Consider the following 18,567-nt stretch of genomic DNA (forward strand, 5'->3'; position numbering starts at 1 on the left):
GGGCATGTAGGTACTAAGGGAGCAAAATCATGACTGGAAGCCAGGTACTCACCCTGGGGTCTCTACCCTTAATACATGGATCCCTCCACCCCTCAAGATCCCAGAGCACATCTAAGCACTCATGGCAGAATCAGTGACACCGCTGTGTTTGTAAAAGGGGAAGTTGAGCTTGGCACTCAAGAATAGAAAATTGTGACTCAAGGAGACGGGAAAGAAGGAAAAGGGAAATTTTAAAAACGAAAGGCAATATCAATCTGCTTTATCCAAAATGGCTACTCTTGTTAAAAGTGGAGGGTGTCCAGGTTCTTGGCATCTTGAACAAAGAATTGGATAAAACACACAAACAAAGCACAGAAGGAATGAAGAGACTTATTGAAAATGAAAGTACACTCCACAGTGTACCTCCTATGGGGTCTTCACATAGGGGCTCACAGACTCCATTACAGAATTTTTGGGAGTTTAAATACCCCCTAGAGGATTCCACTGGTTACTTTGGGTACGCCCTACATAAATGGAGAGGATGAAGTAAAGTTACAGTCATTTATGGCGTACGCCCTACGGAGAGGATATTTCCTGTTATAGCTGAAGTGTGAATTGGCCTTATGTTCCCTGCCTGCAGACTATTTTCCTGCCTCACCCTCACATGCCTATGCTTCCTTTGGTTCCTTCTTCATCTTTGTTTTGGGTACAGATGGTCTAATGTTGTCTAAGCCTATCATTTTCATTGAGTTGTAAGGAAAAAGAACTCAGCGTGTATACATATAGTCAATGAGAATCCTGTGTTTAAAATTTGGCCTTTCAAGGGTCTTAGTTACTTTTGAGAACAGAAGGGAGGCAAATGTAATTCCATTTTCTTCCTACATTAGCTCCCTGGGAGTGCTGTGGTCCCATTCGTGGATCCATAAGGTCAACATTCCCTCCACCCCTCAAGATGCCAGAACACATCTAAGCATTCATGATAGAATCAGTGATGCCACTCGCTTGCTTGGTTGATCCCTTCCTCAGACACACAGCCTGTGCTGTGATGGGTGTGGCTTTCACACCTGTCTCCAGCAGGGCTGAGGGACAGGAACTGTGTCGGGCAGGAAGAATTCTTCCTCCTGAGTGGTGGGCTGACCTCAGCCACCAATGGGAGGAGAGAATCTGTTGTTTAAGATGAGGAAAGTTCAGGGTTCTGATCTGGCCTAAGATTCCTAAGAGATGATTTTTGATGTGATAATAAAATATTGAGCCTAAATCATGTTCCTAAATTTGTCACTTAAAAATAAACACATGAGGTTCCCAGGCAAGATGGCTGAATAGGAACAGCTCCAGTCTGCAGCTCCCAGCAAGACCAATGCAGAAGATGGGTGATTTCTGCATTTCCAACTGAGGTACCCAGTTCATCTCATTGGGCCTGGTTAGACAGTGAGTACAGTCCACGGAGGGTGAGCAGAAGCAGGGTGGGGTGTTGTCTCACCTGGGAAGTGCAAGGGGTTGGGGAACTCCCTCCCCTAGCCAAGGGAAGCAACACTGTGAGGAATGGTGCACCCTGGCCCAGATAGTACGCTTTTCCCATGGTCTTCGCAACCTACAGACTGGGAGATTCCTTCAGGTGCCTACGCCACCAGGGCCCTGGGTTTCAAGCACAAAACTGGAGGGCCATTTGGGCAGACGCCAAGCTAGCTGCAGAAGTTTTTTGTCGTACCCCAGGGGTGCCTGGAACACCAGTGAGGCAGAGCCATTCACTCCCCTGGAAAGGGGGCTGAAACCAGGGAGCCAAGTGGTCTCGCTCAGTGGGTCCCACCCCCAAGGACCCCAGCAAGCTAAGATCCACTGGCTTGAAATTCTTGCTGCCAGCACAGCAGTCTGAAGTCGACCTGGGATGCTCCAGCTTGGTGCGGGGAGGGGCGTCCGCCATTACTAAGGCTTGACTAGGTGGTTTTCCCCTCACAGTGTAAACAAGGTCACCAGGAAGTTTGGACTGGGCAGAGGCCACCGCAGCACCACAAAGTCGCTGTAGCCAGACTGCCTCTCTAGATTCTTCCTCTCTGGGCAGGGAATCTCTGAAAGAAAGGCAGCAGCCCCAGTCAGGAGCTTATACATAAAACTCCCATCTCCCTGGGACAGAGCACCTGGGGGAAGGAGCAGCTGTGGGTGCAGCTTCAGCAGATTTAAACGTTCCTGCCTGACAGCTCTGAAGAGAGCAGAGATCTCCCAGTGCAGTGCTCGAGCTCTGCTAAAAGACAGACTGCCTCCTCAAGTGGGTCCCTGATCCCCGAGCCTCCTGACTGGGAGACACCTCCCAGCAGGGGTTGACAGACATCTTATACAGGAGAGCTTTGGCTGGCATCTGGCCAGGTGCCCCGCTCGGATAAAGCTTCCAGAGGAAGGAGCAGGCAGCAAATTGCTGTTCTGCAGCCTCTGCTGGTGATACCCAGGCAAACAGGATCCGGAGTGAACCCCCAGCAAACTCCAGCAGACCTGCAGAAGAGGGGCTTGACTGCTAGAAGGAAAACCAACAAACAGAAAGCAATAGCATCAATATTACCAAAAAGGACAACCATGCAAAAAACTCCATCTGAAGGTCACCAACAGCAAAGACCAAAGGCAGGTAAATCCATGAAGATGAGGAAAAACCAGGCAAAAAGGCTGAAAACTCCAAAAACCAGAATGCCTTTTATCCTCCAACAGATCACAACCCCTCACAGGCAAGGGAACAAAACTGGATGGAGAATAAGTTTGACAAATTGACAGAAGTAGGCTTCAGAAGGTGGGTGATAACAAATTCCTCTGAGCTAAAGGAGCATGTTCTAACCCAATGCAAGGAAGCTAAGAACCTTGATAAAAAGTTAGAGGAGTTGCTGACTAGAATAACCAGTTTAGAGAAGAATATAAATGACCTGATGGAGCTGAAAAAGACAGCACGAGAACTTTGTGAAGCATACACAAGTATCAATAGCCAAATCGATCAAGCAGAAGAAAGGATATCAGAGTGGGGGTCAACTTAATGAAATAAGGCATGAAGACAATTTTAGAGAAAAAACAATGAAAAGGAATGAGCAAAGCCTCCAAGAAATATGGGACTACATGAAAAGACCGCACTTACATTTGATTGGTGTACCTGAAAATGATGGGGAGAACGGAACCAAGTTGGTAAACACACTTCAGAATATTATCCAGGAGAACTTCCCCAACCTAGCAAGACAGGCCGACATTCAAATTCAGGAAATACAGAGAACACCACAAAGATACTCCTTGAGAAGAGCAACCCCAAGGCACATAATCGTCAGATTCACCAAGGTTGAAATGAAGGAGAAAATGTTAAGGGCAGCCAGAAAGAAAGGCTGGGTTACCCACAAAGGAAGCCCATCAGACTAACAGTGGATCTCTCTGCAGAAACCTTACAAGCCAGTGAGGGCCAACATTCAACATTTTTAAAGAAAAGAATTTTCAACCCAGAATTTCATATCCAGCCAAACTAAGCTTCATAAGTGAAGGAGAAATAAAATCCTTTACAGACAAGCAAATGCTGAGGGATTTTGTCACCACTGGGCCTGCCTTACAAGAGTTCCCAAAGGAAGCACTACATATGGAAAGGAAAAACTGGTACCAACCACTGCAAAAACAAACCACAATGCAGACCATCAACACTATGAAGAAACTGCATCAACTAATGGGCAAAATAACCAGCTAGCATCATAATGACAGGATCAAATTCACATATAACAATAATAACCTTAAATTGTAAATAGGCTAAATGCCCCCAATTAAAAGGCACTGGCAAATTGGATAAAGAGTCAAGACCTATCAGTGTGATGTATTCAGGAGACTCATCTCACATGCAAAGACACACTTAGGCTCAAAATAAAGGGATGCAGGAAGATTTACCAAACAAATGGAAAGCAAAAAAAAGGAGAGGTTGCAGTCCTAATCTCTGATAAAACAGATTTTAAACCAACAAAGATCAAAAAAGACAAAGAAGGGCATTACATAATGGTAAAGGGATCAATGCAACAAGAAGAGCTAACTATCCTAATATATATGCACTCAATACAGGAGCACCCAGATTCATAAACCAAGTTCTTAGAGACCTACAAAGAGACTTAGACTCCCACACAATAATAGTGGGAGACTTTAACACTCCACTTTCAATATCAGACAGATCAACAAGACAGAAAATTAACAAGGATATTCAGGACTTGAGCTCAGCTCTGCACCAAGCGGACCTAATAGACATCTACAGAACGCTCCACCCCAAATCAACAGAATATACATTCTTCTCAGCACCACGCCACACTTATTCTAAAATCGAACACATAATTGGAAGTAAAACACTCCTCAGCAAATGAAAAAGAATGGAAGTCATAACAGTCTCTCAGACCACAATGCAATCAAATTAGAACTCAGGATTAAGAAACTCACTCAAAACCACACAAGTACATGGAAGCTGAACAACCTGCTCCTGAATGACTAGTGGGTAAATAATGAAATTAAGGCAGAAATAAGTAAGTTCTTTGAAATCAATGAAAACAGACACAATGTACCAGAATCTCTGGGACACAGCTAAAGCAGTGTTTAGAGGGAAATTTGTAGCACTAAATGCTCACAGTAGAAAGTGGAAAATATCTAAAATGGACACCCTAACATCACAATTAAAAGAACTAGAGACGCAAGAACAAACAAATTCGAAAGCTAGCAGAAGACAAGAAATAACTAAGATCAAAGCAGAACTGAAGGAGATAGACACGCACAAAAAAATAAAAAAATCAATGAATGAAGGAGCTGTTTTTTTCAAAAGATTAACAAAATAGACTGCTAGTCAGAATAATAAAGAAGAAAAGGGAGAAGAATCTAATTGACACAATAAAAAATGATAAAGGGGATATCCCCACTGATCCTACAGAAATACAAACTACCATCAGAGAATACTATAAACACCTCTACACAAATAAACTAAAAAATCTAGAAGAAATGGATAAATTCCTGGACACATACACCCTCCCAAGACTAAACCAGGAAGAAGTTGAATCCCTGAATAGACGAATAACAAATTTTGAAATTGAGGCAATAACTAATAGCCTACCAACAAATAAAAGCCCAGGACCAGATGGATTTACAGCCAAATTCTACCAGAGGTACAAGGAGGAGCTTGCATCATTCCTTCTGAAACTATTCCAAACAATAGAAAAAGAGGGAATCCTCCCTAACTCATTTTATGAAGCCAGCATCATTCTGATACCAAAACCTGGCAGAGAAACAAGACAAAAAGAAAATTTCAGGCCAATATCCCTGATGAGCATTGATGTCAAAATCCTCAATAAAATACTGACAAACCGAATCCTGCAGCACATTAAAAAGCTTATCCACCACGATCAAGTCGGCTTCATCCCTGGGATGCAAGGCTGGTTCAACATATGCAAATCAATGAACATAATCCATCATATAAACAGAACCAATGACAAAAACCACATGATTATCTCAATAGATGCAGAAAAGGCCTTCAATAAAATTCAAAACCCCTTCATGCTAAAAACACTCAATAAACTAGGTATTGATGGAACATACCTTAAAATAATAAGAGCTATTTATGACAAACCCACAGCCAATATCACATTGAATGGGCAAAAGCAGGAGGCACTCCCTTTGAAAACTGGCACAAGAAAAGGATGCCCTCTCTCACCATTCCTATTCAACATAGTATTGGAAGTTCTGGACAGGGCAATCAGGCAAGAGAAAGAAATAAAGGGTATTCAATTAAGAAGAGAGGAAGTCAGATGATCTCTGTTTGCAGATGACATGATTGTATAATTAGAAAATCCCATTGTCTCAGCCCCAAAACTCCTTAAGTTGATAAGCAACTTCAGCAAAGTCTCAGGATACAAAATCAATGTGCAAAAATCACAAGCATTCCTATACACCAATAATACAGAGAGAGCCAAATCATGAGCAAAGTCCCACTCACAATTGCTACAAAGAGAATAAAATACCTAGGAATACAACTTAGAAGGGACGTGAAAGACTTCTTCAAGGAGAACTACAAACCACTGCTCAAGGAAATAAGAGAGGACAAAAACAAACGGAGAAACATTCCATGCTTATGGTAGAAAGAATCAATATCATGAAAATGGCCATACTGCCCAAAGTAATTTAGATTCAATGCTCTTCCCATCAAGCTACCATTGACTTTCTTCACAGAATTAGAAAAAAGTACTTTAAATTTCATATGAAACCCAAAAAGGGCCTGTATAGCCAAGACAATTCTAAGCAAAAAGAACAATGTTGGAGGCATCATGCTACCTGACTTCAAACTATACTACAAGGCTACAGTAACCAAAACAGCATGGTACTAGTACCAAAACAGCATGGTACTGGTACCAAAACAGCTATATAGACCAATGGAACAGAACAGAGGCCTCAAAAATAACACCACACATCTACAACCACCTGATCTTTGACAAACCTGACAAAAACAAGCAATGGGGAAAGGATTCCCTATTTAATAAGTGGTGCTGGGAAAACCGGCTAGCCATATGCAGAAAACTGAAACTGCACCCCTTCGTTACACCTTATACAAAAATTAACTCCAGATGGATTAAAGATTTAAACGTAAAACCTAAAACCATAAAAACCCTAGAAGAAAACCTAGGCAATACCATTCAGGACATAGGCATGGGCAGACTTCATGACTAAAACACCGAAAACAATGGTAACAAAAGCCAGCATTGACAAATGGGATCTAATTAAACTAAAGAGCTTGTGCACAGCAAAAGAAACTATCATCAGAGTGAGCAGGCAACCTATAGAATGGGAGAAAAATTTTGCAATCTATCCATCTGACAAAGGGCTAATATCCAGAATCTACAAGAAACTTAAACAAATTTACAAGAAAAAAACAACCCCATCAAAAACTGGGCAAAGGATATGAACAGACACTTCTCAAAAGAAGACATTTATGTGGCCAACAAACATATGAAAAAAAGCTCATCATCACTCGTCATTACAGAAATGCAAAGCAAAACCACAATGAGATACCACCTCATGCCAGTTAGAATGGTGATCATTAAAAAGTCAGGAAACAAAAGATTCTGGAGAGGATGTGGAGAAATAGGAATCCTTTTACACTGTTAGTGGGAACATAAATTAGCTCAAGCATTGTGGAACACAGTGTGGCGATTCCTCAAGGATCTAGAACTAGAAGTACCATTTGACCCAGGAATCCCATTACTGGGTATATACCCAAAGGATTATAAATCATTTTGCTGTAAAGACACATGCACATGTATGTTTATTGCAGCACTATTCACAATAGCAAAGACTTGGAACCAACCCAAATGCCCATCAATGTTAGACTGGATAAAGAAAATGTAGCACATATACACCAAAGAATGAATACTATGTAGCCACAAAAAGAATAATTTCATGTCCTTTGCAGGGACATGGATGAAGCTGGAAACCATCATTCTCAGCAAACACAGGAACAGAAAACCAAATACCGCATGTTCTCACTCATAGATGGGAGTTGAACAATGAGAATATATGGGCACAGGGAGGGGAACAACACACACCGGGGCCTGTTGGGGGGTGGTGGGCAAGGGGAGGGACAGCATTAGGAGAAATACCTAATGTAAATGATGGGTTGATGGGTGCAGCAAAACACCATGGCACATGTATACCTATGTAACAAACCTGCATGTTCTGCACATGTATCTCAGAACTTCAAGTACAAGTTAAAAAAAAAAAAAGAAAAAAAGTACAAAAAAAATAAACACATGAAAATGTTGAGGTCCTAAAAATAAATTTGCATATGGTTTTGCTTATTCACCCAGATGTTGATCTATCACAAAAATACTTTCTTTAAAAAGGAACGCTACTGCATTTTGGCATATGTGGTAGACTGAATGATGGCCCCCAAAGATGTCCACATCCAAATCCCTGAAACCTGTGAATACCTTAACTTGCACAGGAAGTCAAACTTTGCAGACGTGATTACATTAAGAATATTGAGATGGAAGGAAAAATTCCCCTAAATTGTTCACGTGGTCCCAGTGTAATCACAGGATCTTTTTAAGTGGAAGAGAAAAGCAGAGTAAAATACAGAGGATGGCAGCCTGAGAAGGACTCAATCTGCTGTTGCGGCCTTTGAAGATGGATGAAGAGGGCCATCGGCCAAGGAACTCAGGAAGCTTCTAGAATCAGGGAAAGACAGGGGAAAGGATTCTCCCCAACAGCCTCCAGAAGGAACACACCCCTGAGGAAACCTTAATTTTAGCCCAATGAAACTGATTTCAGACTTCTGACCTCAAGAACTATAAGATAATAAATTGTATTTTTAAGCTACTGGCTTTCTGAAACATTGTTATAGCCACCAGAGGCGAACTGATTTGGTATGATTCAGAGCTACACAGAATCCACAGTAGTCCCATAAATTTTAGAGTTTTTTCCTATCAGTGTTATGAAATACAAAACAATTTCAGCTTGTCACTACAAACAATATTCTGTGGATACTAAAGCTAAACCACAGGAAGCGATGTCAGGGAAGAGCAACTAGAAAATTTATGACTTGGAGTCCTACATCCCATTCATTGTCAAACTTAATTAGTTATAAACTTGTTTTCACCCCAGTCTTCACCCTGACCAGTTACTGGTGTTTGTAAGTGAACAATCATAAATTTGTATTTTTCATTAAATTGCTTGAATTTCTGAGTCGTGGAGGGACGGGATTCAGCTAAGAATTTATGTATCAACACTTGTTATCAAGTTACAGGTGTTACTCATATGAACAAATAGAACTTTAATTTGTTGATGGTTCTCCTGGCCCACAGCTTGCCCCCAACTCATCACTTTCTAAGAGATATTTAGAAAGACACAAAACAGAAACTTGACAGTGACTCCTCAGAAGCAAAGGAGCGTTCTCCTGAGAGCTGCAGACCAGCTACGACAAAGAAAAGACGGCCAGACAAAGGCATAAAGCTTCCTGAGGCAGTGACAAAGCTTGAGGAGTGTGGGTTTTCAAAAAGGGAGGGAAAAAAAGAAAAAAAAAAAAGAATGGGAAGCTCTGTGAGATCCTACAGTAAATTCCAATTTATCCAGAATAATTGAAAGCAGGGAGGCTAGCATAAGAATGTGGCAGAATACATGAATTGTCAGTTTGCAAAGTAGCAGAATAGAATAACATAGCCCTTAATATGAAAATGGTTCTAAGTTTAATTTAATCTCTTTGATGATTTGGAAGTCACCTCAGGGTGCTACAATATTTCCTTTCTGTGGTCATGAATATTAATCTTCAGGACTAAGTGCTCTAGAAAACAGTTTAAGAAATTCAAGCTTTCCTCTGCAGGCTTCTTAAGAGCCATGAATGTCTGAGCATTTTGTAAGGAATGGGTGTCCTTACAATTATAGCCTGGAAACACTGTGGGCCTGTGAATGGACTGAGGTGCTTTACAGTGAAGAAATGCCTCTGGGAGGCTGAGGCACCTTCCTTTTGTTTTATTTATTTAATTTATTTATTTATTATTTTTCCAAAGGACATTGCCCTAAAGCACCTTCCTTTTAATGACCACTTTTTACATTCCTTAGCAAATGTGGTGGAGTGAAGTCAACAGGGGCTGGGTGGGGGTCAATTTGTGCCTTCTGCATATTCTCTGCAATTCTGTCTCTTTTGCAAACTGGATTCCACAGAAAAGGGACAGTGTCCATTTTCTTCCCTATACTGTTTGTTCAGGGCCGAGTTCTTAGCAGGGAGTGTTGATTTCATCAGCCCATGAGGACTAAAGTTTCCTCCCTGCCTCGGCGTCACAAAACCATTGACCAATAGCAGCCAGGACGACTGGGCAAAAGTGTTGAGCAAGAGCTAACACGGAGCTGTAAACCAAAAAATAAAAGTCTAAGGCTCCCCCAATCATCTGAATGAACCTCTCCTCTCAGCCAAGGGCATTCTAAAGTTAACCTGAAAAACATGCTCAGGCCATGATGGAAGGGGTGTTGGACATGCCTCATTATACCCTCCTCCCTTTTGGAATTTAGGAAAAGCCCACCAGCATTAACAGCAACACAGATCTTAATCTGATAAGAAACATTTCCAAGCTATTCTCTCTGAAGCCTGCTACTTAGAGTCTTCACCTGTATGGTAAAACCTTGGTCTCCACAACCACTAATCATAATCTAGACATTCCTTTTTACTGATCATAACTCTAACAACCAATTGCCAATCGGAACATTTTTAAATGCACCTATGACCTGGGAGTCCTGCTATCCCTAGCATTCGAGTTGACCCACCCTTCCAGATGGAACCAATGTACATCTCTCATGTATTTGATTGATGTTTCATGTCTCTCTAAAATGTAGAAAACTAGGCTGTGTCCGAACCACTTTGGGCGTATGTTCTTAGGATCTCCTCAGGGCTGTGTCACAGGCCACTGATCACTCATATTTGGCTCAGAATAATAAATCTCCAAATGTTTTGCAGTGTTTGACTCTTTTCATCGACAGTGCCTAATGAGACTTTTTTTTTTCTTAGATTCCAGTCAGGAAGCAATTCTCTTCAAATGGAGAACATACTCATCCCTTTCAGTACAGAGGTGTGGAGCATAGCACACCCAAATTTAAAGAAAAGAATGCAAATAACACTAATTAAAATGTATCACTTTTTTCTTTTTTTTTGAGATGGAGTCTCACTCTGTCACCCAGGCTGTAGTGCAATGTCATGGTCTCAGCTCACTGCAACCTCTGCCTCTCGGGTTCAAGCAATTCTCCTGCCTCCCAAGTAGCTGGGGCTACAGGCGTGAGCCACCACACCCAGCCAATTTTTGTATTTTTAGTAGACATGGGGTTTGGCCAGGTTGGTCTCAAACTCCTGACCTTAAGTGATCCACCTGCCTCAGCCTCCCAAAGTGCTAGGATTATAGGCTTGAGCCACCACACCCAATCTGAATCACCTTTTAAATTGTAATGTAATTCTAATTTTTATTTAATTAGCAAACATTAAGAAAACTTAGAAAAGTGCAAGGATATGGAAACACCCATCACACACTCTGGGGGTATATTTGGAAAAACAATTTTCAGAGTGCATCCAGAGCCTCAGAAATGTGCTCATATCCTTTGGCCCAGTAATTGTACATTTGGCAATTTGTTCTCAGAGAATAATCCTGAATATAGAAACACTTTATTCACAATAATTATTGATTTATTTTATTTTTAAAAGTTATAGTATTATGTATAACAATAAAAACTGAAAACAACCTAAACACCTAACAGTGGGGAAAATGAAGCAAATTATAATATATGGTAGGTATAATATAGGTATGCATAATATCTTATGCAGACATTAAAATATCTGTATTCAAAGTTGTTAAAACTTGACAAATACTTTGTTATTAAGTGAAAATGACAAGACAGAAAACTTCATCCACGGTGGTGGAGCCAAGATGGCCGAATAGGAACAGCTCCGGTCTCCAGCTCCCAGCCCCAGCGACACAGAAGACGGGTGATTTCTGCATTTCTGCTTGAGGTACCGGTTTCATCTCACTAGGGAGTGCCTAACAGTGGGTGCAGGACAGTCGGTGAAGCGCACTGTGCGTGAGCCGAAGCAGGGCGAGGCATTGCCTCACTCGGGAAGCGCAAGGGGTCAGGGAGTTCCCTTTCCTAGTCAAAGAAAGGGGAAACAGACGGCACCTGGAATATCGGGTCAGTCCCATCCTAATACTGCGCTTTTCCAACGGGCCTGGAAAATGGCACACTAGGAGATTGTGTCCCGCACCTGGCTCGGAGGGTCCTATGCCCACGGAGTCTCGCTGATTGCTAGCACAGCAGTCTGAGATCAAGCTGCAAGGCGGCAGCGAGGCTGGGGGAGGGGCGCCCGCCATTGCCCAGGCTTGCTTAGGTAAACAAAGCAGCCAGGAAGCTCGAACTGGGTGGAGCCCACCACAGCTCAAGGAGGCCTGCCTGCCTCTGTAGGCTCCACCTCTGGGGGCAGGGCACAGACAAACAAAAACTCAGCAAGAACCTCCACAGACTTAATTGTCCCTGTCTGACTGACAGCTTTGAAGAGAGTAGTGGTTCTCCCAGCACGCAGCTGGAGATCTGAGAATGGACAGACTGCCTCCTAAAGTGGGTCCCTCACCCCTGAGCAGCCTAACTGGGAGGCATCCCCCCAGTAGGGACAGACTGACACCTCATTCAACCGGGTACTCCTCTGAGACAAAACTTCCAGAGGAACTATCAGACAGCTGAATTTGTGGTCTCACGAAAATCCGCTGTTCTGCAGCCACCGCTGCTGACACCCAGCCAAACAGGGTCTGGAGTGGACCTCTAGTAAACTCCAACAGACCTGCAGCTGAGGGGCCTGTCTGGTAGAAGGAAAACTCACAAACAGAAAGGACATCCACACCAAAAACCCATCTGTACATCACCATCATCAAAAACAAAAAGTAGATAAAACCACAAAGATGGGGAAAAAACAGAGCACAAAAACTGGAAACTCTAAAAAACAGAGCACCTCTCCTCCTCCAAAGGAATGCAGTTCCTCACCAGCAACGGAACAAAGCTGGATGGAGGATGACTTTGATGAGTTGAGAGAAGAAGGCTTCAGACAATCAAACTACTCTGAGCTACGAGAGGAAATTCAAAACAATAGCAAAGAAGTTAAAAACTTTGAAAAAAAATTAGAAGAATGGATATCTAGAATAACCAATGGAGAGAAGGGCTTAAAGGAGCTGATGGAGCTGAAAGCCAAGTTTCGAGAACTACGCGAAGATTGCAGAAGCCTCAGTAGCAGATGCGATCAACTGGAAGAAAGGGTATCGCTGATGGAAGATGAAATGAATGAAATGAAGAGAGAAGGGAAGTTTAGAGAAAAAAGAATAAAAAGAAATGAACAAAGCCTCCAAGAAATTTGGGACTATGTGAAAAGACCAAGCCTACGTCTGATTGGTGTACCTGAAAATGATGGGGAGAATGGAACCAAGTTGGAAAACACTCTGCAAGATATTATCCAGGAGAACTTCCCCAATCTAGCAAGGCAGGCCAACATTCAGATTCAGGAAATACAGAGAACGCCACAGAGATACTCCTCGAGAAGGGCAACTCCAAGACACATAATTGTCAGATTCACCAAAGTTGAAATGAAGGAAAAAATGTTAAGGGCAGCCAGAGAGAAAGGTCGGGTTACCCACAAAGGGAAGCCCATCAGACTAACAGCTGATCTCTCAGCAGAAACTCTACAAGCCAGAAGAGAGTGGGGGCTGATATTCACCATTCTTAAAGAAAAGAATTTTCAACCCAGAATTTCCTATCCCGCCAAACTAAGCTTCATAAGTGAAGGAGAAATAAAATACTTTACAGATAAGCACACGCTGAGTGATTTTGTCACCACCAGGCCTGCCCTAAAAGAGCTCCTGAAGGAAGCACTAAACATGGAAAGGAACAACCGGTACCAGCCACTGCAAAAACATGCCAAACTGTAAAGACCATCGAGGCTAGGAAGAAACTATAGCAACTAACGAGCAAAATAACCAACTAACATCATAATGACAGGATCAGATTCACACATAACAATATTAACGTTAAATGTAAATGGGCTAAATGCTCCAACCAAAAGACACAGACTGGCAAACTGGATAAGGAGTCAGGACCCATCAGTGTGCTGTATTCAGGAAACCCATCTCACATGCAGAGACACACATAGACTCAAAATAAAGGGATGGAGGAAGATCTATCAAGCAAATGGAAATCAAAAAAAGGCAGGGGTTGCAATCCTAGTCTCTGATAAAATAGACTTTAAACCAACAAAGATCAAAAGAGACAAAGAAGGCCATTACAAAATGGTAAAGGGATCAATTCAACAAGAAGAACTAACTATCCTAAATATATATGCACCCAACACAGGAGCACCCAGATTCATAAAGCAAGTCCTCAGTGACCTACAAAGGGACTTAAACTCCCACACAATAATAATGGGAGATTTTAACACCCCACTGTCAGCATTAGACAGATCAACGAGACAGAAAGTTGACAAGGATATTCAGGAATTGAACTCAGCTCTACATAAAGTGGACCTAATAGACATCTACAGAACTCTCCACCCCAAGTCAACAGAATATACATTTTTTTCAGCACCACACCACACCTATTCCAAAATTGACCACATAGTTGGAAGTAAAGCTCTCCTCAGCAAATGTAAAAGAACAGAAATTATAACAAACTGTCTCTCAGACCACAGTGCAATCAAACTAGAACTCAGGATTAAGAAACTCACTCAAAACCGCTCAACTACATGGAAACTGAACAACCTGCTCCTGAATGACTATTGGGTACATAATGAAATTAAGGCAGAAATAAAGATGTTCTTTGAAACCAACGAGAACAAAGACACAACATACCAGAATCTCTGGGACACGTTCAAAGCAGTGTGTAGAGGGAAATTTAGAGCACTAAATGCCCACAAGAGAAAGCAGGAAAGATCCAAAATTGACACCCTAACATCACAATTAAAACAACTAGAAAAGCAAGAGCAAACACATTCAAAAGCTAGCAGAAGGCTAGAAATAACTAAAATCAGAGCAGAACTGAAGGAAATAGAGACACAAAAAACCCTTCAAAAAATTAATGAATCCAGGAGCTGGTTTTTTGAAAGGATCAACAAAATTGATGGACCGCTAGCAAGACTAATAAAGAAGAAAAGAGAGAAGAATCAAATAGATGCAATAAAAAACGAAAAAGGGGATATCACCACCGATCCCACAGAAATACAATCTACCATCAGAGAATACTACAAACACCTCTATGCAAATAAACTAGAAAATCTAGAAGAAATGGATAAATTCCTCGACAAATACACCCTCCCAAGACTAAACCAGGAAGAAGTTGAATCTCTGAATAGACCAATAACAGGTTCTGAAATTGTGGCAATAATCAATAGCTTACCAACCAAAAAGAGTCCAGGACCTGATGGATTCACAGCTGAATTCTACCAGAGGTACAAGGAGGAACTGGTACCATTCCTTCTGAAACTATTCCAATCGATAGAAAAAGAGGGAATCCTCCCTAACACATTTTACGAAGCCAGCATCGTCCTGATACCAAAACCTGGCAGAGACTTAACCAAAAAAGAGAATTTCAGACCAATATCCTTGATGAACATTGATGCAAAAATCCTCAATAAAATACTGGCAAACCGAATCCAGCAGCACATCAAAAAGCTTATCCACCATGATCAAGTGGGCTTCATCCCTGGGATGCAAGGCTGGTTCAGCATACGCAAATCAATAAATGTAATCCAGCATATAAACAGAACCAAAGACAAAAACCACATGATTATCTCAATAGATGCAGAAAAGGCCTTTGACAAAATTCAACAACCCTTCATGCTAAAAACTCTCAATAAATTAGGTATTGATGGGACGTATCTCAAAATAATAAGAGCTATCTATGACAAACCCACAGCCAATATCATACTGAATGGGCAAAAACTGGAAGCATTCCCTCTGAAAACTGGCACAAGACAGGGATGCCCTCTCTCACCGCTCCTATTCAACATAGTGCTGGAAGTTCTGGCCAGAGCAATCAGGCAGGAGAAGGAAATAAAGGGTATTCAATTAGGAAAAGAGGAAGTCAAATTGTCCCTGTTTGCAGATGACATGATTGTATATCTAGAAAACCCCATTGTCTCAGCCCCAAATCTCCTTAAGCTGATTAGCAACTTCAGCAAAGTCTCAGGATGCAAAATTAATGTACAAAAATCACAAGCATTCTTGTACACCAATCACAGACAAACAGAGAGCCAAATCATGAGTGAACTCCCATTCACAATTGCTTCAAAGAGAATAAAATACCTAGGAATCCAACTTACAAGGGATGTGAAGGACCTCTTCAAGGAGAACTACAAACCACTGCTCAATGAAATAAAAGAGGATACAAACAAATGGAAGAACATTCCATGGTCATGGGTTGGAAGAATCAATATCATGAAAATGGCCATACTGCCCAAGGTAATTTATAGATTCAATGCCATCCCCATCAAGCTACCAATGACTTTCTTCACAGAATTGGAAAAAACTACTTTAAAGTTCATATGGAACCAAAAAAGAGCCCGCATCGCCAAGTCAATCCTAAGCCAAAAGAACAAAGCTGGAGGCATCACGCTACCTGACTTTAAACTATACTACAAGGCTACAGTAACCAAAACAGCATGGTACTGGTACCACAACAGAGATATAGACCAATGGAACAGAACAGAGCCCTCAGAAATGATGCCGCATAGCTACAACTATCTGATCTTTGACAAACCTGACAAAAACAAGCAATGGGGAAAGGATTCCCTATTTAATAAATGGTGCTGGGAAAACTGGCTAGGCATATGTAGAAAGCTGAAACTGGATCCCTTCCTTACACCTTATACAAAAATTAATTCAAGATGGATTAAAGACTTATATGTTAGACCTAAAACCATTAAAATCCTACAAGAAAACCTAGGCAATACCATTCAGGACATAGGCATGGGCAAGGACTTCATGTCTAAAACACCAAAAGCAATGGCAACAAAAGCCAAAATTGACAAATGGGATCTCATTAAACTTAAGAGCTTCTGCACAGCAAAAGCAACTATCATCAGAGTGAACAGGCAACCTACAGAATGGGAGAAAATTTTTGCAACCTACTCATCTGACAAAGGGCTAATATCCAGAATCTACAATGAACTCAAACAAATTTACAAGAAAAAAACAAACAACCTCATCAAAAAGTGGGCAGAGGACATGAACAGACACTTCTCAAAAGAAGACATTTATGCATCCAAAAAACACATGAAGAAATGCTCATCATCACTGGCCATCAGAGAAATGCAAATCAAAACCACAGTGAGATACCATCTCACACCAGTTAGAATGGCCATCATTAAAAAATCAGGAAACAACAGGTGCTGGAGAGGATGTGGAGAAATAGGAACACTTTTACACTGTTGGTGGGACTGTAAACTAGTTCAACCATTGTGGAAGTCAGTGTGGCGATTCCTCAGGGATCTAGAACTAGAAATACCATTTGACCCAGCCATCCCATTACTGGGTATATACCCAAAGGACTATAAATCATGCTGCTATAAAGACACATGCACACGTATGTTTATTGCGGCACTATTCACAATAGCAAAGAGTTGGAACCAACCCAAATGTCCAACAACGATAGACTGGATTAAGAAAATGTGGCACATATACACCATGGAATACTATGCAGCCATAAAAAATGATGAGTTCGTGTCCTTTGTAGGGACATGGATGAAACTGGAAAACATCATTCTCAGTAAACTATCGCAAGGACAAAAAACCAAACACCGCATGTTCTCACTCATAGGTGGGAATTGAACAATGAGAACTCATGGACACAGGAAGGGGATCATCACACTCCGGGGACTGTTGTGGGGTGGGGGGAGGGGGGAGGGACAGCATTAGGAGATACACCTAATGCTAAATGACGAGTTAATGCGTGCAGGAAATCAACATGGCACATGGATACATATGTAACAAACCTGCACATTGTGCACATGTACCCTAAAACCCTAAAGTATAATAAAAAAGAAAAAAAAAAAAAGAAAACTTCATCCACATAATGAAATCAATGATATATCAATGATATATTTCTAGATGCATGAAAATATGTCCAGGGAAGATGTATTAAAAAATTATTAGTAGAGATTCTCTTTGTGTGTAGGGTAGAATTATGAATAAGTTTTTCTCTTTATCTTTTATATTTTTCTATACTGCCTGTGTTTGTGCAATAGACATTATATTTTTCATAAGTTTATTCTCAGTGGAAGGGAGGGATCTTTTATTTTTGTTTCAAGATGTTCATCTCTGAAGAATTAATTTAACACAACTTGTTCAGATAGTTACTGATCTGGGTGAAGGAACAACCACTGGTGGCCCAACCAGAAAGGAGAAGTAGTTGGCAGATCCTGGAGAACTTCCAGTGATGAGTCGGGTCATTTCAGATGCCTGCTTCTGCATCCCACCAACGTTTGAATTGTCACATTAACTGTCCACATGGGTTCAGTCCTACTGTCCTGGGAGCAGGCCCTGGGCTTCAGCTTCAAGGCTCAATAACAGTTCATCTTGCAGGCCTCCATTTCCATAGCCAAATTCCCTGGGGTTTGCTGTAGGCCACTGCACCTACATCCCACCCTCTCCTGTAGCTCAGTTCTTTTGGTCTCCTTGTGTTATGTCCCCTCACCCATCCAGCACCCCAACAGTTCTCTCAGGGGTTGTAGCTCCACTTCTGCAGGACACAGATGTCCTGGGATGAGGATTGACCTCTAAGATGAGCCCTCCAGGAAGCCAAAGGCCCACTCCCGTGGCCCTGCTGTCTGCTGCCAGATGCTCTCCCACTGTGCCTCACTTGCCTGCCAAGACAGGGAGCGACTGCCGGCATCCCTGGTGCTGCCCACCCACCCAGTTCTTTTTGCTCGTTGCAGCTGAGGCTCTCCTGGCCCTCTCCTGAGTCCTGTCTCTGTCTCCTTATGTTTATCTCTGGGTCCCCCCCGCTGCTGAGCCACCTGTCATTGTCATGACCTTAGCTCCTTACCTTGCTTGCTCACCTCCC

The 18,567-nt window shown here is 41.9% G+C and overlaps 1 protein-coding gene across 5 annotated transcripts in view; it reads right to left on the minus strand.

Moving 5' to 3' along the window:
- Positions 1-18,567, minus strand: part of NCALD (neurocalcin delta) — a 424,053-nt gene that overhangs the window by 19,868 nt on the left and 385,618 nt on the right. The gene's annotated exons all lie outside the window — the stretch shown is intronic.

This window comes from Nomascus leucogenys, chromosome 16 (assembly GCF_006542625.1).
Source record: "Nomascus leucogenys isolate Asia chromosome 16, Asia_NLE_v1, whole genome shotgun sequence".
In the NCBI taxonomy this organism is placed as follows: Eukaryota; Metazoa; Chordata; class Mammalia; order Primates; family Hylobatidae; genus Nomascus; species Nomascus leucogenys.